General features: G+C 44.3%; 1 protein-coding gene across 1 annotated transcript in view; it reads right to left on the reverse strand.

Annotated features, from left to right (window-relative positions):
- Positions 1 to 25,395, reverse strand: part of LOC112216925 (cyclin-dependent kinase 17) — a 42,614-nt gene that overhangs the window by 11,929 nt on the left and 5,290 nt on the right. The window lies entirely within an intron of this gene.

Raw genomic sequence — 25,395 nt, forward strand, 5'->3', positions numbered from 1 at the left:
AGAGGTCAGACATTTCTTGTAGTTGGCCACCAGGTTTGCACACATCTCAGGAGGGATTTTGTCCCACTCCTCTTTGCAGATCTTCTCCAAGTCATTAAGGTTTCGAGGCTGACATTTGGCAACTCGCACCTTCAGCTCCCTCCACAGATTTTCTACGGGATTAAGGTCTGGAGACTGGCTAGGCCACTCCAGGACCTGAATGTGCTTCTTCTTGAGCCACTCCTTTGTTGCCTTGGCCATGTGTTTTGGGTCATTGTCATGTGGGAATACCCATCCACGACCCATTTTCAATGCCCTGGCTGAGGGAAGGAGGTTCTCACCCAAGATTTGACGGTACATGGCCCTGTCCATCGTCCCTTTGATATGGTGAAGTTGTCCTGTCCCTTTAGCAGAAAAACACCCCCAAAGTATAATGTTTCCACCTCCATGTTTGACGGTGGGGATGGTGTTCTTGGGGTCATAGGCAGCATTCCTCCTCCTCCAAACACGGCGAGTTAAGTTGATGCCAAAGAGCTCCATTTTGGTCTCATCTGACCACAACACTTTCACCCAGTTGTCCTCTGAATTGGCAAACTTCAGATGGGCTCCAGTGTAGTTCTGGGCTGATTCCTCACCGTTCTCATGATCATTGCAACTCCATGAGGTGAGATCTTGCTTGGAGCCCCAGTCCGAGGAAGATTGATAGTTCTTTTGTGTTTCTTCCATTTGCAAATAATCGCATCAATGTTGTCACCTTCTCACCAAGCTTCTTGGCGATGGTCGTGTAGCCCATTCCAGCCTTGTGTAGGTCTACAATCTTGTCCCTGACATCCTCGGAGAACTCTTTGGTCTTGGCCATGGTGGAGAGTTTGGAATCTGATTGATTGATTGCTTCTGTGGACAGGTGTCTTTTATACAGGTAACAAACTGAGATTAGGAGCACTCACTTTAAGAGTGTGCTCATAATCTCAGCTCGTTACCTGTATAAAAGACACCTGGGAGCCAGAAATCTTTCTGATTGAGAGGGGGTAAAATACTTATTTCCCTCATTAGAATGCAAATCAATTTATAAAAATTTGGACATGAGTTTTTCTGGATTTTGTTGTTGTTATTCTGTCTCTCACTGTTCAAATAAACCTACCATTAAAATTATAGACTGATCATTTATTTGTCAGTGGGCAAACGTACAAAATCTGCAGGTGATCAAATACTTTTCCCCCCTCACTGTAGAGCTGGCAGGGATTTTCCATTCACCGGAAGAACAGAGACGCTACCTCTGGTAAAACCAGGGGTGGGGGTGTGTGTCTATTTGTCAATAACAGCTGGTGCGCGATGTCTAATATTAAAAAATTCTCAAGGTATTGCTCGCCTGAGGTAGACAACCGTATGATAAGCTGTCAACCACACTATCTACCAAGAGAGTTCTCATCTGTATTATTTGTAGCTGTCTATTTACCACCAGAAAGCGAAGCTGGCATTAAGACCGCTCTCAACCAACTCTATAAGGCCATAAGCAAAGAAGAAAATGCTCACCCAGAAGCGGCGCTCCAAGTGGCTGGGGACGTTAATGCAGGCAAACTTAAATCAGTTTTACCTAATTTTTACCAGCATGTCACATGTGCAACCAGAGAAAAAAAAAATCCTAGACCACCTTTACACCACACAGAGATGCATACAAGGCTCTCCGCCACCCTCCATTTGGCAAATCTGACCACAATTCTATCCTCCTGATTTCTGCTTGCAAACAAAAACTAAAGCAGGTGGTACCAGTGACTCGTTCAATACGGAAGTGGTCAGAAGACGCGGATGCTACGGTACAGGACTGTTTTGCTAGCACAGACTGGAATATGTTCCGGGATTCAACCAATGGCATTGAGGAATACACCACCTCAGTCATCGGCTTCATCTATAAGTGCATCGATGACGTCGTCTCCACAGTGACTGTACGTACATATCCCGATCAGAAGCCATGGATTACAGGCAACATCCGCATCGAGCTAAAGGCTAGAGCTGCCGCTTTCAAGGAGCGGGAGACGAATCCGAACGTTTATAAGAAATCCCGCTATGCCCTCAGAGGAACCATCAAACAAGCAAAGTGTCAATACGGGATTAAGATTGAATCCTACTACACCGGCTCTGATGCTCGTCGGATGTGTCAGGGCTTGAAAACTATTAGACTACAAAAGGGAAACCCAGACGCGAGCTGCCATGTGACGCGAGCCTACCAAACAAGCCAAATGCCTTGCAAGCTCGCTTCGAGGTAAGCAACACTGAAGCATGCACAAGAGCACCAGCTGTTCTGGATGACTGTGTGATAACACTCTCGGTAGCCGATGTGAACAAAACCTTTAAATCAGGTCAACATTGACAAAGCCGTTGGGCCAGACGGATTACCAGGACGTGTACTCAAAGCATGCGTGGACCTCCCTAAATGATTACAGCCCCGTGGCACTCACGTCGGTAGCCATGAAGTGTCTTGTACTTAGTCCACTCCTGTATTCCCTGTTCACCCATGACTGTGTGCCAAACACGACTCCAACACCATCATTAAGTTTGCTGACGACACAACAGTGGTAGGCTGATAACAGACAACAATGAGACGGACGGCCTATAGGGAGGTAGTACTGAGAACTGTCAGTGTGGTGCCAGGACAACAACCTCTCCCTCCATGTGAGCAAGACAAAGGAGCTGATCGTGGACTACAGGAAAAGGCGAGCCGAACAGGCCCCCGTTAACATCGACGGTGCTGATGTGGAGCGGGTCGAGAATTTCAAGTTCCTTGGTGTCCACATCACCAACGAACTATCATTGTCTAAACATACAAAGACAGTCGTGAAGAGGGCACGACAAAACCTTTTCCCCCTCAGGAGGCTGAAAAAATTTGGCATGGGTCCTCAGATCCTCAAAAAGTTCTACAGCTGCAACATCAAGAGCATCCTGACCGGTTGAATCACCGCCTGGTATACTAACTGCTTGGCATCTGACCGTAAGGTGCTACAGAGGGTAGTGCGAACGGCCCAGTACGTCACTGGGGCCAAGCTTCCTGCCATACAGGACCTATATAATAGGCGGTGTCAGAGGAAAGCCCATAAAATTGTCAGAGACTCCAGTCACCCAAGTTATAGACTGCTTTCACTGCTCCCGCACGGCAAGCGGTACCAGAGCACCAAGTCGAGGACAAAAGGCTCCTCAACATCTTCTACCCCCAAGCCATAAGACTGCTGAACAATTAATAAAATCGCCATCTGACAATTTACATTGACACCCCCCCTCCCTTTTGTACACTGCTGCATCTCTATGTGTGGTGTAAAGGTAGTCTAGGATTGTTTTCTTCTCTGGTTGCACATGTGACATGCTGGTAAAAATTTGGTAAAACTAATTTAAGTTTGCCTGCATTAAAGTCCCCAGCCATTAGGAGCACCGCTTCTGGGTGAGCATTTTCTTCTTTGCTTATGGCCTTGAGAGAGGTCTTAGTGCCAGCTTTGTTCTGTGGTGGTAAATAGACGGCTACGAATAATATAGTTGACAACTCTCTCAAATGTTGCTCACATAGCAACATGCTAGCTTCCTTATCTTGATATTGGTACAGCTGGGTTGGAGTGACCACTTTATTATTCCAGTATGGACTGATATTGTACATGCTACCAACACATAAACACACATAAGACAGTGAGAAGCCCAAACCTTAAGCTGCAAGAGTATGTAGAGGCCGAGAACACACGGGTGTGCTAAAATAGCACCCTTCATAAATAAACTACGCCTCCTTTTAATCTAATATTTATGATGAGTAGATGAATACTGCAGTCACCACACCTCTCCTCAGCACTCAGCTAGGGCCTTCATAAAGCACGAATTAAACATGAATTTAACATCCAAACATGATACTGCTTTCCTTAATTGCAAGCAAAATGCATTAACACACACACACGTGCATACACTCATGCATAATTTATCAAGGCCATCTACTGTGGCAAAAATGACATAATGAGAGGTGCAATACAGAGATGAGCTTCAAATCCACAGAACCAGCTACATATAGGAATAGCAGTCATACACACACTTAACACACACACACACACACTGACCTCACCATCAGTGTCCTCAGATTGGCCACACCCTAAGTAACAGCAGTGGTCGTCATGTGGTTGTGTCTTGTTGTGTGATTGGTGGGCTGCAGTGGCAGACCTAGTCCAGCGGCTGCAGTGATTGGCCGAGGCAGACTGGTTGGCTGAGTGTGATGGGAGGTGAAAAGGCCACAGACTGGGAGAACTGGCCACATTCCATAGCAACACAAATACCTGCCTGGTCAGATGGTATGGCTGTGTTTTGTGTGCATCCATCCGTGTAGGATCCACTGTGTGTGTAAGTACCAATTAATTATGTGTTGTGTGGATATGTTAGTGTATGATTTGTGTGTGTATGGTAAATATACATAAATGTAGAATACAGTATGTGTGTATGTATCAGTGTATGGTTTGGGTATCAGTGTGTGTGTTTATGTGTATCAGTATGTGTGTGTGCATGCTGACACAGCAGTAAGCCAGGTCATAGGAAACACCTTGCTCTCTCTGCCCCAGGCCAGTTTTCCTGCCCATTGTGTTGCCGCGGTGACGCCCCTCGGACGAGCGGGACCCACCCTTCTAACCCCCTCACACCATCCCATACTGGACACATTGATAACACACTGCCAGCTAGCAGTGAAGGTTGCGGTGTGTGTGTGTCTCTCTCTCTCACACATGGGATACAGTTAGCCACTACATCAAGAAAACATCCTAACACAGCACTAACCTCACATCAGACAGACAGAGACACAAGAAGAGGACCAAGATTATCCAACTATCCATCTCTCCACCCATCTCCACTATTTTTACAAAAGTATGTAGACACCCCTTCAAATTAGTGGACTCGGCAATTTCAGCCACACCCGTTGCTAACAGGTGTATATAATCAAGCACACAGCCATGCAATCTCCGTAGACAAACATTGGCAGTCATAGGATGTCACCTTTCCAAGAAGTCCGTTCGTCAAATGTATGCCTTGCTAGAGATGCCTTGGTCAACTGTAAGTGCTGTTATTGTGAAGTGGAAACGTCTAGGAGCAACAACGGCTCAGTCACGAAGTGGTAGGCCACACAAGCTCACAGAACGGGACCGCCGAGGTGCTGAAGTGACTGTTAGTCAGGCCTAATCGCCCAACATCAATGCCCACCCTCACTAATGCTCATGGCTGAATGGAAGCAAGTCCCAGCAGCAATGTTCCAACATCTAGCGGAAAGCCTTCCCAGAAGTGGACGCTGTGACAGCAGCAAATGGGGGAACCAAATCCATATTAATGCCCAGGATTTTGGAATGAGATGTTCGATGAGCAGGTGTCCACATACTTTAGGTCACATTTCTCTTTCATCCCTCTGAGATCATTAGCTCAACTGTATACAGTAGTGTCCAAAAGTTTTGAGAATGACACAAATATTAATTTTCACAAAGTCTGCTGCCTCAGTTTGAAAAATGGCAATTTGCATACACCCCATAATGTTATGAAGAGTGATCAGATTAATTGCAAAGTCCCTCTTTGCCATGCAAATGAACTGAAACCCCAAAACACATTTCCACTGTATTTCAGCCCTGCCACAAAAGGACCAGCTGACATCATGTCAGTGATTCTCTCATTAACACAGGTGTGAGAGTTGACGAGGATAATGCTGGAGATCACTCTGTCATGCTGATTGAGTTCGAATAAAGGAGGGTGGTGCTTGGAATCATTGTTCTTTCTCTGTCAACAATGGTTACCTGCAAGGAAACACGTGCCGTCATCATTGCTTTGCACAAAAAGGGCTTCACAGGCAAGGATATTGCTGCCAGTAAGATTGCACCTAAATCAACCATTTATCGGATCATCAAGAACTTCAAGGAGAGCAGTTAAATTGTTGTGAAGGCTTCAGGGCGCCCAAGAAAGTCCAGCAAGCGCCAGCTCTCCTGAAGTTGATTCAGCTGCGGGATCGGGGCACCACCAGTACAGAGCTTGCTCAGGAATGGCAGCAGGCAGGTTTGAGTGCAACTGCACGCACAGTGAGGCAAAGATTTTTGGAAAAAGAGGAAGGCCGGGTGTCAAGAAGGGCAGCAAAGAAGCCACTTCTTTCCAGGAAAAAAATCAGGGACAGACTGATATTCTGCAAAATGTACAGGGATTGGACTGCTGAGGACTGGGGTCAAGTCATTTTCTCTGATGAATCCCCTTTCCGATTGTTTGGGGCACCCGGAAAAAAGCTTGTCCGGAGAAGATAAGGTGAGCGCTACCATCAGACCATTCATGTGTGGGGTTGCTTCTCAGCCAAGGGAGTGGGCTCACTCACAATTTTGCCTAAGAACACAGCCATTAATAAAGAATGGTACCAACACATCCTCTGAGAGCAACTTCTCCCAACCATCCAGGAACAGTTTGGTGACAAACAATGCCTTGCCATAAGGCAAAAGTAATAACTAAATGGCTCGGGGAACAAAACCTCAATATTTTGAGTCCATGGCCAGGAAACTCCCCAGACCTTAATCCCATTGAGAACTTGTGGTCAATCCTCAAGAGGCGTGTGGACAAACAAAAACCCACAAATTCTGACAAACTCCAAGCATTGATTATGCAATAATGGGCTGCCATCAGTCAGGATGTGGCCCAGAAGTTAATTGACAGCATGCCAGGGCGGATTGCAGAGGTCTTGAAAAAGAAGGGTCAACACCGCAAATATTGACTCTTTGCATCAACTTCATGTAATTGTCAATAAAAGCCTTTGACACTTATGAAATGCTTGTAATTATACTTCAGTATTCCATAGTCACATCTGTCAAAAATATCTAAAGACACCGAAGCAGCAAACTTTGTGGAAATTAATGTGTCGTTCTCAAAACTTTTGGCCACGACTGTAGACTTGAGACACCATCTGTCTAAACGCACACACGCGCACACGCCATCCTTCTCTGTCATTCCTGATGGCATGTGTGTGCATTGCAGGAATCATTCAAATCAATGACTGTCTGGATCTGTGGCTGCAGTGTACCCAACCCCGATCCTAACACAGACAAACCCACACACACCGCTCCCCAGTGCACATACAGGATTAGGCTGGACATACTGAGTGTAAACTCAAATTACCTCCAGGCTTGGAGGTGCCGGTCAATAGGGCACAACGTCAAAGAACGATCAGATACAAATATATAGTGTAGAACAGACATGCCTCTCTGTCATGAAGAGTGAGGAATCACATAAGCTCTATACATGACATTTCTATCTGTGCCCTCAAATATGCCCCAGGCCAACGCATATAAAAACACATACAGCAGCACATCCCCCCCTCGCCAGTCAACCACTAATCTACCAATGAAAATCTATGAAACACTGTGTGTTAGGGGATTAGTCTCCCCACCCTTCACATGCCCTAACACCCACCATGTATCAGGCAGGGTGAAGGCAAGGACGCTTTGATGTCAGGTTTAAGCGTGTGTGTGTGCGCGTGTGTGTTGCACGGGTATGACCTGGTTCTCTTCTCATCTCGGCTGGAGTTGATCTCATTAAAACAAACATAGTTAATGAAGGAGGGGAGTGTGTGTGAGCATACGTGTGTGTGTTTTTAGTTTTACTATCGTTGTGGGGACCTGAAGACAAGTGGGGACATTCCACCTATCCCCATAAGGAAAAAGCTTATTTTAGGCTTAAGGGTTAGGTTTACAATTAGGGTTACGTTAGGGGTTAAGGATTGGGTGTAGAGTTAAGGTTAGGGAAAATAGGATTTTGGATGGGAATCAACCAATTGGTGGTCTTCACAAGGATAGTAAAATAAACATGTGTGTGTGTGTGTGTGTGAGAATGTGTCTGTAGGTGTCTTCATTTGTTTAAGCACAACAAACCTGCTGTAAAGAGAGTCAGGGGAGATGGAGTGAGAGAAAAAAGGAAAAGATGAGAGTGAGATAAAAACAGAGAGAGCAGGAGGGAGAGAGAGAGAGAGAGAGGGAGGTAAAACAGAGTGATTAGGAGGGGGAGAGAGAGAAGGGGGAAATAATTAACAAAAAAGCTGAGCAAACTAGAATGCTACTTGGCCCTAAACTGAGAGTACAGTGGCAGAATACCTGACCACTGTGACTGACCCAAACTTAAGGACTCAGTGAGCATAGCCTTGCTATTGAGAAAGGCCACCGTAGGCAGACCTGGCTCTTAAGAGAAGACAGGCTATGTGCACACTGCCCACAAAATGAGGTGGTAACTGAGCTGCACTTCCTAACCTGCCAAATGTATAACCATATTAGAGACATATTTCTCTCAGATTACACAGACTCCCATACCTAATGGGTGAAATACAACAGCAAGATGTGTGACCTGTTGCCACAAAAAAAGAGCAACCTGTGAAGAACAACCACCATTGTAAATACAACCCATATTTATGTTTATTTCCTTTTGTACTTGAACTATTTGCACATAATATGACATTTGAAATGTTTTTACTCTTTTGGAACTTCTGAGAGTGTAATGTTTACTGTTAATTTGTATTGTTTATTTAACTTTTATTTATTATCTACCTCACTTGCTTTGGCAATGTAAACATATGTTTCCCATACCAACAAAGCCCTTAAATTCAATTGAGATGGAGGTAAAAACAGAGAGAGCAGGAGAGAGAGAAAAACAGAGAGAGCAGGAGGGAGAAGAGTGTGTTCTAAGTTCACTAATATGATTTTCCAACAGAACATTCTCCATTTATCTTATCAGCCACACTCGTGGTCCCCACACACACTTCTTTAAAAGTGCCTTCCTCACCATCTTAAATAAGCATGCCCCGTTCAAAAAATGTAGAACTAGGAATAGATATAGTCCTTGGTTTACTCCAGACCTGACTGCTCTTGACCAGCACAAAAACATCCTGTGGCGTTCTGCATTAGCATCGAATAGCCCCCGTGATATGCAACTTTTCAGGGAAGTTAGGAACAAATATACACAGGCAGTTAGGAAAGCTAAGGCTAGCTTTTTCAAACAGAAATTTGCATCCTGTAGCACAAACTCAAAAAAGTTCTGGGACACTGTAAAGTCCATGGAGAATAAGAGCACCTCCTCCCAGCTGCCCACTGCTCTGAGGCTAGGAAACACTGTCACCACCGATAAATCCACTATAACTGAGAATTTCAAGAAGTATTTTTCTATGGCTGGCCATGCTTTCCACCTGGCTACCCCAACCCCGGTCAACTGCCCGGCACCCTCCACAGCAACCCGCCAAAGCCCCCACCATTTCTCCTTTACCCAAATCCAGATAGCTGATGTTCTGAAAGAGCTGCAAAATCTGGAGCCCTACAAATCAGCCGGGCTAGACAACCTGACGAAATTGTTGCAACTCCTATTACTAGCCTGTTCAACCTCTCTTTCATATCGTCTGAGATTCCTAAAGATTGGAAAGCAGCCGCAGTCATCCCCCTCTTCAAAGGGGGTGACACTCTAGACCCAAACTGCTACAGACCTATATCTATCCTACCCTGTCTTTCTAAGGTCTCCGAAAGCCATGTTAACAAACAGATTACGGACCATTTCGAATCCCACCGTACCTTCTCCGCTATGCAATCTGGTTTCAGAGCTGGTCATGGGTGCACCTCAGCCACGCCCAAGGTACTAAACCATATCATAACCGCCATCGATAAGAGACATTACTGTGCAGCCGTATTCATCGACCTGGCCAAGGCTTTCGACTCTGTCAATCACCACATTCTTATTGGCAGACTTGACAGCCTTGGTTTCTCAAATGATTGCCTCGCCTGGTTTACCAACTACTTCTCTGATAGAGTCCAGTGTGTCAAATCGGAGGGCCTGTTGTCCGGACCTCTGGCTGTCTCTATGGGGGTGCCACAGGGTTCAATTCTTGGGCCGACTCTCTTATCTGTATACATCAATGATGTTGCTCTTGCTGCTGGTGATTCTCTGGTACACCTCTACGCAGACGACACCATTCTGTATACTTCTGGCCCCTCTTTGGACACCGTGTTAACTAACCTCCAGACGAGCTTCAATGCCATACAACTCTCCTTCCGTGGCCTCCAACTGCTCTTAAACGCAGGGAAAACTAAATGCATGCTATTCAATCGATCACTGCCCACACCTGCTCGCCTGTCCAGCAACACTACTCTGGACGGCTCTGACTTAGAATATGTGGACAACTACAAATACCTAAGTACCTGGTTAGACTGTAAACTCTCCTTCCAGACTCTTATTAAGCATCTCCAATCCAAAATTAAATCTAGAATTGGCTTCCTATATCGCACCAAAGCATCCTTCACTCATGCTGCCAAACATACCCTCGTAAAACTGACCATCCTACCGATCCTCGACTTTGGTGATGTCATCTATAAAATAGCCTCCAACTCTACTCAACAATCTGGATGCAGTCTATCACAGTGCCATCCGTTTTGTCACCAAAACCCCATACACTACCCACCATTGCGACCTGTACACTCTCGTTTATTGGCCCTCGCTTCATACGCGTCGCCAAACCCACTGGCTACAGGTTATCTACAAGTCTCTGCTAGGTAAAGCCCCGCCTTATCTCAGCTCACTGGTCACCATAGCAGCATCCACTCGTAGCACGCACTCCAGCAGGTATATCTCACCGGTCACCCCCAAAGCCAATTCCTCCTTTGGTTGTCTTTCCTTCCAGTTCTCTGCTGCCAATGACCGGAACGAACTGCAAAAATCCCTGAAGCTGGAGACTCATATCTCCCTCACTAGCTTTAAGCACCAGCTGTCAGAGCAGCTCACAGATCACTGCACCTGTACATAGCCCATCTATCTACCTACCTCATCCCCATACAGTATTTATTTATTTATTTATCTTGCTTCTTTACACCCCAGTATCTCTACTTGCACATTCATCTTCTGCACATCTACCATTCCATTTAATTGCTATATTGTAATTACTTCGCCACCATGGCCTATTTATTTCCTTAACTTACCTCATTTGCACTCACAGTATATAGACTTTGTTTTCTTTTGTTCTACTGTATTATTGACTGTATGTTTTGTTTATTCCATGTGTAACTCTATGTTGTTGTATGTGTCCAATTGCTATGCTTTATCTTGGCCAGGTCGCAGTTGCAAATGAGAACTTGTTCTCAACTAGCCTACCTGGTTAAATAAAGGTGAAATAAAATAAACACACACACAATAGTGAGTGCGGTAATGCCAATAAGGCAATGATACTAATGTTACTGACATGTTCGTTATCATCCCAACAACTCCTTCCTTTTGCCAATGGGCAGAGTGCAGGACACAGGCCTGGTCATGTGGCTGGGACTGAGTATGCCTGTGTCTGCCCCTCAGAGCATCACTGTCCTTGGGCAGACAGGCTAGGAAAGTGGGCAGGCTGTGGATGATTGGGTTGCTGAGACAAAGGTTGTGTCTGCTGCTGTGGGGAGTGACACACACATTCTTTACCTGCTGAATGAGCTGGCAAGGAAATATGAGAAGAACTGAGGGCCAAGGAAGCCACAGCTGTCCTCCAATGTGTGTGTGTTGGGCAGTCTTCTATCCAACAAGAAAAAAAAACACACTGCTGATCCCATCTCCGCTAACTAGAGCAGATCCCTCTCTGCCACCCTGCAGTGTAGATATAGAGTTACTAGATTAGCTGTTCCCATTGGACAGGGTACAGAATCCTGTATCAGCAGCACAGGGAGAAAACTCAACCTCTCTCTCATTCTCTAACTCACCATCTCTCTAGTGGTTCGTTGGTTGGGCGCGCACACACACACACACACACACACACACAACCAGGGATCATCAACTAGATTCAGCCGCAGGACATTTTTTTCTTGAGCAGATGGTCAGGGGGCTGGAACATAATTTCAAATAATTTGTAGACTGCAAATTGACTAAAACATAAATCATTTAAAACCTTGCTCACATTGTATAAGATCACATACACTGAGTGTACAAAACATTAAGAACACTTCCCTACTATTGAGTTGCACGTTGCAGTTCTTGACAGAAAGCCTGGCACCTACTACCATACCCTGTTCAAAGGCACTTACTGTAAATATTTTGTCTTGCCCATTCTCCCTCTGAATGGCACACATACAAAACCATGTCTCAATGCTTAAAAATCCTTCTTTAACCTGTCTCCTCCCCTTCATCGACACTGACTGAAGTGGATTTAACCAGTGACATCAATAAGGGATCGTATAGCTTTCACCTGGATTCACCTGGTCGGTGTCATGGAAAGAGCATGTGTTTTGTTCACTCAGTGTGTGTACAAAATAAATAAATAAATATATATATTTAGCATGGTAATAGTTCAGAACAGATTTCCAAAATTAAAAATCACTTGGACCTGATTTGGTGGTGGTTTTGTATAGTCTTTTATAGCCAACAATAAATAAATAAAATATCTAGCTTTTTATTTTTGCTCAGAAAACTTGGGGAGACAAATAAAATCACCCATGGGCCACCAGCTGGGGAAGCCTGCTGTACAGGTAGGGCTGCAAGATATGGGCAAATAATCTAATTGTGATTTTTTTTTAACCAAATATTGCAAATGTGATTTTACTCGCGATTTAGATCAAAACACTTGGGTGAACTGTTGGAATCATATAAATAAAATGAGTATTCCAACTCTATGGTTGGTGTTGTTTAGCATGACAAAAAAACCTGTAGAAGTTGTTGTGACATGGTAGGAACCAAAGTGTTGGTCAGAGCTTCAGGGGATCCTTATTACATGTTACATTCATGATGTTTTACACAATTTATCAGCCTCGAGATATGGATATTGCAATTTTGATTAAAGTATGATACATTGTTTTAATTTAACCTTTACTTCACTAGGCAAGTCAGTTAAGAACAAATTCTTATTTACATTGATGGCCTCGGAACAGTGGGGTAACTGCCTTGTTCAGGGGAAGAACGACAGATTTTTTCCTTGTCAGCTCAGAGATTCGATCTAGCAACCTTCCAGTTATTGATCTAGCAACCTTTCAACTATTGGCCCAACACTCTGACCACAAGGCTACCTGCTGCCCCTGTGCAGCAAGATAAGCACTCTCTCAGAGTACAGAGGGATGTAACAGAGACAGGTATTATCTCTGGGCCACACCAAAACAAAGAGAGCTCATTTGACAGGGCTGGGGGGGGGGATATAGCATCTGGCATTTCTAAATGATGTGAAAGAGAAAGCACAGAGAATTCCCCATCAAACACAATCCAACACACTGGCTGATGGGCTCTGTCCCGGTATCCCCCTCCCCCCCTCTCTCTCTGTAATCAGCATCCCTTCAAAAAAAACATACATGCGCAAGCAGGCACACACACAGCCTATACATTCTTCTGTGAAATCCTGACCCACATACCAAACCCAAACCAGGCACTTCCTCAGATCTTCCCTCGTTCCCCTTAGCCTGTCCTTCTGGGGGTCCCCCAGTGCATCATGGGTAAGCTAGAGCTCAGCGAAGAGGAGGAGACTTCAAAGGGCAGGCGGGGGAGAGACGGCAGACGACAAGGCCTAATTAAGACTAATACACACACTCACATCAAAGTCAATTCCTTCAGATTTGACAACTAAGACAGCTCCCTTGAAGGCATGTCCCTAAAGTAAGATACAGTAGTTCCACCCCCATTTAGGGAAATCTGCCTTGAAATTGAAAAAGAGAACAGCAACTTTTGTCCCTCTCTAGACCCTGAACTCCTCTCGTCACCATGGTGACCAAGGCCCCAGAGTCTATATTCTGCTTCCAAAAGATTAGGAGGTCTAGACTATCACAGAACTCTATCTGGCTGGTTGCTCTTTCTCCTCCAGTCTCATTCCCACTCTTTGTCAAGTAACTAGGAAATATGATATGGTCAAATTAATATCCAATTGAAAATAGAAAAAATAAATGGAATGAGAAAAGACGTATGTGAATATGTGGGTGTCGATGTGCACGCGAGAGAGTGTGAAGGCGAGACCGAGCAAGCAAAGGATAAAGAGAGGGAGGAAAAGAGAAAGTGAGCATATTTGGAGTGAGAAGAACAGAATGGCGTCTTTGTGTTTGTGTAAGAGGCATGACATCACCAGGGTAACTCCAGGCATGTACTGTTAGCTGAGGAAAGTACAGAGACCGAGCTGTACTGTAATTCAATACGAAACCAGGAACCCCCCCCCCAAAAATACCATGATTTTGAAATGTTCACGAAATGTAATCCATAGAAGGGTTCTTTGGAGGAAGTTTTCTTGACATATGCATCTGAAAGCATAACTGAGAAATAATTCATCAAAGTTGGCCTCCTTTAAGACTCCATACCGTTTCATCTGTAGGCACTTCAAAGCAACAATTGGTGTCATATGAAGCTTTACCGCTTGCTCTGTAATATGAGTAGTACATTGATTTCAATAAACACGTTTTTACATTTATTTTGCTTACAAAAATCTAAAACATGAATATAGAAAAGTACGAACGTAATATACTTTACGGGCAAATCAAACGTTCCAGAGTGGGATCCCTGTTACTTTTGTTATGATCCAATTTGTCAGCATTACCAACAGAGTGAATGTGAAAATGGATTCAAAATGGTCCCCCTCAGGTGGTGATTTGCAGGATGTGTAATGACACCAATAAAAGGAGTGCCGTGATTGGTTACATTGCCTACTGTGCCAATCTCTCTATAAAAACAGGCTATAACTTTAAAACTAGCAGAGATCCAACGCTGAAACATTGATATGCCAGTAGAGTATATTATGTTTAACAATATACAAGAAAAAATGCCAAATCTAAAATAATAATTGTCAATATTTCTGTTTATAATTTTCCATATTCATAAATGAAATGTACATGTGTGTGAAATAGAAACTCTATTCATATTTCAGAGCAAGTGGTAAAGCTTCATATGACATCAACTTTTGCTTTGCAGCACCTAGTCTTAAAGGAGGACTGGGTAAGGCCAAAATGAAATAAATATGCCAACTTTGATGAATTCGTTCTCAATTATACTTTTAGATACAAAATGTCAAATACATGTCAACGACCCTTCCTTCCAAAGAACCGAGGCTAATACGGGTAACACCGTGATAAGCTATTCAACTACACCCCTGAGGCAAACACCTAGTACCTGTCCATAGGGCTGGGGGACATATCAAATCAATAACAATTTTGGTTTTAGCGTGATGTTCCAAATGCCTGTATCACAAGAATGCATTTTTGTTGTTGTTTTGATGAGCGTTCCGAGTCTATTCAGAGCAGTTCAACTGTTCTACCTTGTTAGCAAGCAAATAGAGCCAAGTTGGACTAGACTTGAAATATAAAAGATTAGCTGGCTACTCATTAGCGAGTGGGCTTGTGCTTGAGAGATTGTTTGAGACCCGTGTTCATTTTCTATAATGCCTGCTACCAGAAGTTGGTCATTATTGGTGGATCTGCATTGAGCATGGTTCTGGTTACAATTTTAACTTCTTCGATATAGGGGGCGCTCTTTTAATTTTTGGATGAAAAAAACATTCCCGTTTTAAACAAGATATTTTGTCACGAAAAGATGCTCGACTATGCATATAATTGACAGCTTTGGAAAGAAAACACTCTGACGTTTCCAAAACTGCAAAGATATTATCTGTGAGTGCCACAGAACTGATGCTACAGGCGAAACCGAGATGAAATTTCAAACAGGAAATGCCCCAGATTTTGAAAGCGCTGTGTTCCAATACCTCCTTATATGGCTGTGAATGCGCCAGGAATGAGCCTACACTTTCTGTCGTTTCCCCAAGGTGTCTGCAGCATTGTGACGTATTTGTAGGCATATCATTGGAAGATTGACCATAAGAGACTACATTTACCAGGTGCCCGCTTGGTGTCCTCCGTCGAAATTATTGCGTAATCTCCAGCTGCGTGCATTTTTCCATTTGCTTCAGAGGAGAAACCCAACTGCCACGAATGACTTATCATCAAATAGATATGTGAAAAACACCTTGAGGATTGATTCTAAACAACGTTTGCCATGTTTCTGTCGATATTATGGAGTTAATTTGGAAAAAAGTTTGGCGTTGTAATGACTGAATTTTCGGGGGTTTTTCTTAGCCAAACGTGATGAACAAAACGGAGCGATTTCTCCTACACAAATGATCTTTTTGGAAAAACTGAACATTTGCTATCTAACAGAGTCTCCTCATTGAAAACATCCGAAGTTCTTCAAAGGTAAATTATTTTATTTGAATGCTTTTCTTGTTTTTGTGAAAATGTTGCCTGCTGAATGCTAGGCTTAATACTATGCTAGCTATCAATACTCTTACACAAATGCTTGTGTAGCTATGGTTGAAATGCATATTTTGAAAATCTGAGATGACAGTGTTGTTAACAAAAGGCTAAGCTTGTGAGTGAATATATTTCTTTCATTTCATTTGCGATTTTCATGAATAGTTAACGTTGCGTTATGGTAATGAGCTTGAGGCTGATTACGCTCCCGGATACGGGATTGCTCGACGCAAGAAGTTAACAAAAAGGGCATTTTTATTGACAGACTTGAAAGCCCGATCAGGGAATAATATATATATTTTTTAAAGCAGGTTAAACTATTTTGATAAAATAATGTAATAATTAGTGGGTCTTCTGGTTGTGTACGGCTTATATTTAGCCTAGGAGTAATTTTACAAGCCCTGAATTCATTAGATTATTGCTGACTGTTTGAAATGTGGTGTATTGCCCTTTAATTGTGCAGCAAAGCTTATTCAGATTAAAAAAATAAATTAAAATTGGAGATTTGATTTTTAGGTCATATCCCCCAGTCCTACCTGTTCTATCAGTCTGCTGTGTACATGGGGGTGAGTGACGGGCTACAGTTACAGGCTTAACCCTGGGCTAGCTGACATCACCCCTATGATATAAAGATCAAAGACAGTCACAGACTCCTGTAGGCCACCACACAAACACACCAGTACGCGCACACACACCAGTGCCAGAGGTGTTCCTCATCTTGCAGGTGTGCCTTACTAACCAAAACCACCACGGTCGTCAAATGAATGGGGTTATAGACATGCCAGACTACAAGATACTTCTGAGCACTCACCCAAACACAGCATTACACCCCCTTCCTGGACCCTGATGGAGTTCCATTAAGCTGAACCGCGGTGCACCGGGCGATGGCCCGTGACGTGAACGGGGGGAAAAAGTGAGGGAGGAGAAGGGCCTTTTTCAAATCAATCAGTAATCTGTGCTGCTCAGTCATGCTGTCAACAAAATTGTGTGGATATATTGAAGGAACATCTCAAGACATCAGCCAGGAAGTTGAAGCTTGGTCACAAATGGGTCTTCCAAATGGACAATGACTCCAAGCATACTTCAAAAGTTGTGGCAAAATGGTATTGGAGTGGCCATCACAAAGCCCTGACCTCAATCCTATAGAAAATTTGTGGGCAGAACTGAAAATGTGTGTGCGAGCAAGGAGGCCTACAAACCTGACTCAGTTACACCAGCTCTGTCGGAGGAATGGGCCAAAATTCACCCAACTTATTGTGGGAAGCTTGTGGAAGGCTACCCGAAACGTTTGACCCAAGTTTAACAATTTAAAAGGCAATGCTACCAAATACTAATTAAGTGCATGTAAACTTCTGACCCGCTGGGAATGTGATGAAATAAATAAAAGCTGAAATAAATAATTCTCTCTACTATTATTCTGACATTTCACATTCTTAAAATAAAGTGGTGATCCAAACTGACCTAAGACAGGGAATTTTTACTAGGATTAAATGTCAGAAATTGTCAAAACTGAGTTTAAATGTATTTGGCTAAGGTGTATATAAACTTCCAAAAAGCAGATAGTGTTTTTATCAAAAGCAATCACTTTTGCATGTGAACACACAGAATCCTACTCATTACGCCACGTGCTTGACTTGTCACTTCGCTGGCTAACTCATTGATAGTGCTTTATAGTACACCCCTCTGGAGGCAGCTCAGTTCCAAATCAAATACAATCAACGCTAACCCGGTTAGGCCCGAGGCATTCATCAAATCCCCTCCCTCATCACTCCCCTTCCACACCATGAACCCAAACCTTATCCTACACACACAAACCATCCCCTTAACCAAACTTAGCCTTATCTCAGCTAGCCTACCAAACAACCTCCCCCAAAAACACAGATGAGATAGCAACATAAATAACGGAACACAGCCATTAGAGAAATAACGCTGCCTCCCCTCTGATCTTTTGACCTGCAGCTCAGGGGTGAGAGGTCGGGCATATCACTATGACAACCTGGGGACGCCTGACCTCCCAAAACCCACACGAGCCAACCGGCTGAGTGGTAATGACTGCTGATGCCAATAACCATAAACCAGTGCAGCCAGGGGGGCAACCGTTCACAGTGATGTAATGGGATGTGTTAGCACAAAACGCTGCTGCTCGACATCCATCACACTGGTTGACTGGAACTGAGCCAGTCACGCCGACTCGCGCACACACCTCTCAGTGTAAGGAGCTAAAAGGAGTTTCAGCGTGACTGACCCTGGAGGGATGAGCTGAAATAACAGAGCTAACGGGTAATGGACATGTGTGTGAGTGAGTAAGAGTGTGTGTGTACATTAGAGGCCCTTGCGCAAACAGAGACAGAAATACCTATGTCCCAAATGCTGTAAAATCTCCTTCAGTGTGAGAGTGGAGAGAGGATGCCAAGAGAGTGAGACAGAGCAAGAGAGAAGAGGAGCGATCAGATCCTGTAGAGAAGGAGAGAAGTGGAACAGAAGGAGGGCAAAGACAGAGAGAAAGAGGAGAAGAGGAATGATCAGATCCTGTAGAGAAGGAGAGAAGTGGAACAGAAGGAGGGCAGAGAGAGAGAAAGAGGAGCGATCAGATCCTGTAGAGAAGGAGAGAAGTGGAACAGAAGGAGGGCAAAGACAGAGAGAAAGAGGAGCAAGAGGAATGATCAGATCCTGTAGAGAAGGAGAGAAGTGGAACAGAAGGAGGGCAGAGAGAGAGAAAGAGGAGCGATCAGATCCTGTAGAGAAGGAGAGATGTGGAACAGAATCGAGGGCAGAGGGAGAGAAAGGAGATAACAGTGGGGAGATAGGGATAGCGAAGGAGAGAGGGGATGGGTGAAAGGGGGAGGGAGGAGAGGGGCAGTAAGGGAGGGTATTTTTAGGACTGGGTACTGCAGACTCACATCTGAATACAGTGTATTCTATAGAGGACAGGCATGCCATTATACACAGACAAGCATAAACACCACACAGGCACGTGCTCCTTCCCGCTCTCTCTCTTCACATTTGACATTTTAGTTATTTAACAGACACTTATTCAGGGTGACTTACAGTTGGTGCATTCATCTTAAGATACAGTAGCTAGGTGGGACAAACATCTCTCAGTCATAGCTACTTTATTTTATTGAGGAAAAATCTATCAGAAAAGTGAGTCTGTCTGATCAAAAATACAAACAACCCACAAATTAAAGCAGGAAAATAAGTGATCAGAGCCCCATAGTGAGTGGCATGACACACAGACACACACGGTTTGAATTGGTTCCCAGACACTACAGTGTCATCTGTGTGCAGCAAGGGGGGGTTGGAAAGGGAGAAAAAGCACTGTGTGTGTGTGGGAGATAAGAGGATAAGCACAGACTAGGCTATACATTATCCCTGTGTCAAATGGAGAGATGAACGGGACAGAGTCCAACAGGACCCAGACCTCACCCCTAAACACATATGCTCACAGCCAGCTACATACAACCCTTTGGGGTTGCCTAGACCGCTACCCTTTAACCAGCTTTAGCAATGTCTCAGTCTCACATGATGACCATTTGAGAAGATAAGACTCTGTGCATCGTTGTCTCCCTCTGTGTGTGCAAGGAGCAGAAGGCCACACCGGTGCGGTTATTGGACCCCCTGTAGTCTGACAGCCAAGTCAATAACTGTCAGCCCATCCATCCTCTCTTCCTGTAGCACCTTCCTCCCACCAGCCCTCTCAGCCTTACAGTTACACATCTTGCTATTTACTTCTTCTTCTCCTTTAAAGCCATACCACACTAACAAGGTCTAACGAGCTGCTTCCGGACGACTCAGGACAGCCAGCCAGAGGAGCACAACAGGGAACGTGCGAGTGTGTCCCAAAACACGGGCTTCCTCTTTGCAAGGAACAGCTGGAATAGTTCACATTCCACAGGACAGAGATAGGAGGGACACATGTCCCACACAAACACACGCAAGACGGATATGAACATTAGCAGTAAAATGCCTAAGTTATCTGGAAGTGTTTTCCAACAACATGAAGAGCAGATCAATTATTTCATCCTTGCATGTTTCAATGCTTTATCACTTCACTGTATTCTTCCCACTGATCTCCCTTTCCCTATTGATCCTCCCCTTTCTCACAACCTGCCCCAGGCCCCAACTCTAAACCACAAAGCCCTAGAGAACAGGTGTGCCCACCAGGTTCACCTAGAGGTCGTCCCTGAGACACCCAGGCCAGCACAGGTGGTTGTTGCGTCCCACGGTCTCTGTTCTGTTCCCACTGGGCCAGCCAGTGGTGCTTCCCGTCTTTGTCCCGGTCACTCCAGGTGTGACATTCCTCGTCACCTGAGTGAGGGTTAGGAAGTCAGAAAGAGAAACATTCCACCCTCTCAACAGTTTCAGCTAGTCTCCTTTACTCTCCATTATCACCATGTCCTCTGATTTGGCTGTGAAGGCAGAATGGCTAGAAAATGAGACTAGGATAGGAAGTCATTCATGAGTATGGCCTGCCTCTCAGCCATGTTTCCCATTAGCTCACTACCTCCTCCCAATACCACTTTAACCCCACTTGCATTCAGGACGACCAAGCGTTCACAATGTTAATAATTTATCTGCGCACAAGTGTCATCTTCAACACATACATAGCCTGCCACCCAAGACTAGAGGTAGACCGATTAATCGGAATGGCCGATTAATTAGAGCCGATTTCAAGTTTTCATAACAATCGGAAATCGGTATTTTTGGACACCGATTTGGCAAAACAAAGTTTACAACATTAATTTAACTAGGCAAGTCGGTTAAGAACAAATTCTTATTTTAAATGACGGCCTAGGAACGGTGGGTTAACTGCCTTGTTCAGGGGCAGAACGACAGATTTTTACCTTGTCAGCTCGGGGATTCGTTTATGGAACATTCCGGTTACTAGTCCAAGGGGCAGGCTGACTACCTGTTACGCGAGGGCAGCAAGAAGCCAAGGTAAGTTGCTAGTAAGCATTAAACTTATAAAAAACAATCAATCTTCACATAAATCACTAGTTAACTACACATGGTTGATGATATTACTAGTTTATCTAGCTTGTCCTGCGTTGCATATAATCGATGTGGTGCCTGTTAATTTCTTTTCGAATCACAGCCTACTTCGACAAACGGGTGATGATTTAGTCTCTCTTTCACTGCAGCCGAAGTGAGTAAGACATTTAAACGTGTTAACCCTCGCAAGGCTGCAGGCCCAGACGGCATCCCCAGCCGCGCCCTCAGAGCATGCGCAGACCAGCTGGCCGGTGTGTTTACGGACATATTCAATCAATCCCTATACCAGTCTGCTGTTCCCACATGCTTCAAGAGGGCCACCATTGTTCCTGTTCCCAAGAAAGCTAAGGTAACTGAGCTAAACGACTACCGCCCCGTAGCACTCACATCCGTCATCATGAAGTGCTTTGAGAGACTAGTCAAGGACCATATCACCTCCACCCTACCTGACACCCTTGACCCACTCCAATTTGCTTACCGCCCAAATAGGTCCACAGACGATGCAATCTCAACCACACTGCACACTGCCCTAACCCATCTGGACAAGAGGAATACCTATGTGAGAATGCTGTTCATCGACTACAGCTCGGCATTCAACACCATAGTACCCTCCAAGCTCGTCATCAAGCTCGAGACCCTGGGTCTCGACTGCCCTAACCCCTGGACAAGAGGCCCTGTGCAACTGGGTAATGGACTTCCTGACGGGCCGCCCCCAGGTGGTGAGGGTAGGCAACAACATCTCCTCCCCGCTGATCCTCAACACTGGGGCCCCACAAGGGTGTGTTCTGAGCCCTCTCCTGTACTCCCTGTTCACCCACGACTGCGTGGCCATGCACGCCTCCAACTCAATCATCAAGTTTGCGGACGACACAACAGTGGTAGGCTTGATTACCAACAACGACGAGACGGCCTACAGGGAGGAGGTGAGGGCCCTCGGAGTGTGGTGTCAGGAAAATAACCTCACACTCAACGTCAACAAAACTATGGAGATGATAGTGGACTTCAGGAAACAGCAGAGGGAACACCCCCCCATCCACATCGATGGAACAGTAGTGGAGAGGGTAGCAAGTTTTAAGTTCCTCGGCATACACATCACAGACAAACTGAATTGGTCCACTCACACAGACAGCATCGTGAGGAAGGCGCAGCAGCGCCTCTTCAACCTCAGGAGGCTGAAGAAATTCGGCATGTCACCAAAAGCACTCACAAACTTCGACAGATGCACAATCGAGAGCATCCTGGCGGGCTGTATCACCGCCTGGTATGGCAACTGCACCGCCCTCAACCGTAAGGCTCTCCAGAGGGTAGTGAGGTCTGCACAACGCATCACCGGGGCAAACTACCTGCCCTCCAGGACACCTACACCACCCGATGCTACAGGAAGGCCATAAAGATCATCAAGGACATCAACCACCCGAGCCACTGCCTGTTCACCCCGCTGCCATCCAGAAGGCGAGGTCAGTACAGGTGCATCAAAGCTGGGACCGAGAGACTGAAAAACAGCTTCTATCTCAAGGCCATCAGACTGTTAAACAGCCACCACTAACATTGAGTGGCTACTGCCAACACACTGTCAATGACACTGACTCTACTCCAGCCACTTTAATCATGGGAATTGATGGGAAATGATGTAAATATATCACTAGCCACTTTAAACAATGCTACCTTATATAATGTTACTTACCCTACATTGTTCATCTCATATGCATACGTTGATACTGTACTCTATATCATCGACTGCATCCTTATGTAATACATGTATCACTAGCCACTTTAACTATGCCACTTGGTTTACATACTTATCTCATATGTATATACTGTACTCGATATCATCTACTGTATCTTGCCTATGCTGCTCTGTACCATCACTCATTCATATATCCTTATGTACATATTCTTTATCCCCTTACACTGTGTATGACAGTAGTTTTTTTTTTGAATTGTTAGTTAGATTACTTGCTCGTTATTACTGCATTGTCGGAACTAGAAGCACAAGCATTTCGCTACACTCGCATTAACATCTGCTAACCATGTGTATGTGACAAATAAAATTTGATTTGATTTGATTTGATTTGACTGTCGTTGCACCAAACCTAACCATAAATATCAATGCCTTTCTTTAAAATCAATACACAAGTATATATTTTTAAACCTGCATATTTAGTTAATATTGCCTGCTAACATAAATTTCTTACAATTAGGGAAATTGTGTCACTTCTATTGCGTTCAATGCAACAGAGTCAGGGTATATGCAGCAGTTTGGGCCGCATGGCTCGTTGCGAACTGCGTGAAGTCCATTTATTCCTAACAAAGACTGTAATTAATTTGCCAGAATTGTAACATAATTATGACATAACATTGAAGGTTGTGCAATGTAACAGCAATATTTAGACTTAGGGATGCCACCCTTTAGATTTAATACGTAACGGTTCCGTATTTCACTGAAAGAATAAACGTTTTGTTTTCAAAATGATAGTTTCCTGATTCGACCATATTAATGAACAAAGGCTTGTATTTCTGTGTGGTATTATGTTATAATTAAGTCTATGTTTTGATATTTGATAGAGCAGTCTGACTAAGCGATGGTAGGCAGCAGCAGGCTCGTACGCATTCATTCGAACAGCACTTTCGTGCATTTTGCCAGCAGCTCTTCTCAATGCTTCAAGCATTAAGCTGTTTATGACTTTAGGCCTATCAACTCCCGAGATTAGGTTGGTGTAACCGATGTAAAATGGCTAGCTAGTTAGTGGGGTGCACGCTAATAGCGTTTCAATCGGTGACACTCGCTCTGAGACTTGGAGTAGTTGTCCCCCTTGCTCTGCAAGGGCCGCGTTTTTTTTTGTGGAGCGATGGGTAACGATACTTCAAGGGTGGCTGTTGTCGTTGTGTTCCTGGTTCGAGCCCAGGTAGGGGCGAGGAGAGGGACGGAAGCTATACTGTTACACTGGCAATACTAAAGTGCCTATAAGAACATCCAATAGTCAAAGGTATATGAAATACAGATGGTATACAGAGAAATAGTCCTATAATTCCTATAATAACTACAACCTAAAACTTCTTATCTGGGTATATTGAAGACTCATGTTAAAAGGAACCACCAGCTTTCATATGTTCTCATGTTCTGAGCAAGGAACTTAAACGTTAGCTTTTTTACATGGCACATATTGCACTTTTACTTTCTTCTCCAACACTTTGTTTTTGCATTATTTAAACCAAATTGAACATGTTTCATTATTTATTTGAGGCTAAATTGATTTTATTGATCTATTATATTAAGTTAAAATAAGTGTTCATTCAGTATTGTTGTAATTGTCATTATTACAAAAAATATATATAATTTTTTAAAATTATTATTATTTATTTATTTTTAAAATCAGCCGATTAATCGGTATCGGCTTTTTCTGTTCCTTCATTAATCGGTATCGGCGTTGAAAAACCATAAATCGGTCGACCTCTACCCAAGACCCTTCAAAAGAGTCCTGAGACAAATTGGCACCAAGATACAACGTCCAACACACACACACACACACACGAGTTCAGCTAGAACAGAACAAACCCTTTTTGTGATGTAACTTTAGCTTCGGCTAGATTCAATTTCTTCAGCCTCTTGTCCGTTTGCTAACTAACAACGTTCCCATGACTTCCTACAGCTCCAGAGCCCCACAGTGTCAGCTGAACTAGTGAACCAGAGTCAACAGACTCCGTACTCTGCTGTACCTGTGCTGTCACTGTGTGCTATGCGGGTTGGGATATGAGGGTCTGTACAGCACTGTGAAGGAATGTAAACTACGTGCCTGTCAGAACAGTGTGCCATGCCCCACTATGTGAAGTTACATAACAAGGTAGGGTTTGTCCTGTTATCGTAGCTGAACTCATGTTACTCTGTGTATAGTGTAGGCTGGTTGAAGATTACGGATCCATGACTATTTCAGCATGGCAGACAGGAAAGACTAACGGGACACCATCACTCTGTATTAGACACAGTCAGTCTGTGCTGTTGTGCGTGTGTCTATTTCAGGGAATTTACCTATGAGTGTGTATAATGAGTACAGTATCTGAAGTGTGTATGTACAGTATGTGGTGTGCTTAGTGTACGAGTGCTACTGTTCGTGTGTGAATAATCTGTCGGTCTGCTGCTGCTCGGACAATGCCACCCTCTAATCTCCAGATTACAAGCCAATGTCCCAACCCCCACAGGGCA

The sequence above is a fragment of the Oncorhynchus tshawytscha genome, linkage group LG17, assembly GCF_018296145.1.
Source record: "Oncorhynchus tshawytscha isolate Ot180627B linkage group LG17, Otsh_v2.0, whole genome shotgun sequence".
Classification (NCBI taxonomy): domain Eukaryota; kingdom Metazoa; phylum Chordata; class Actinopteri; order Salmoniformes; family Salmonidae; genus Oncorhynchus; species Oncorhynchus tshawytscha.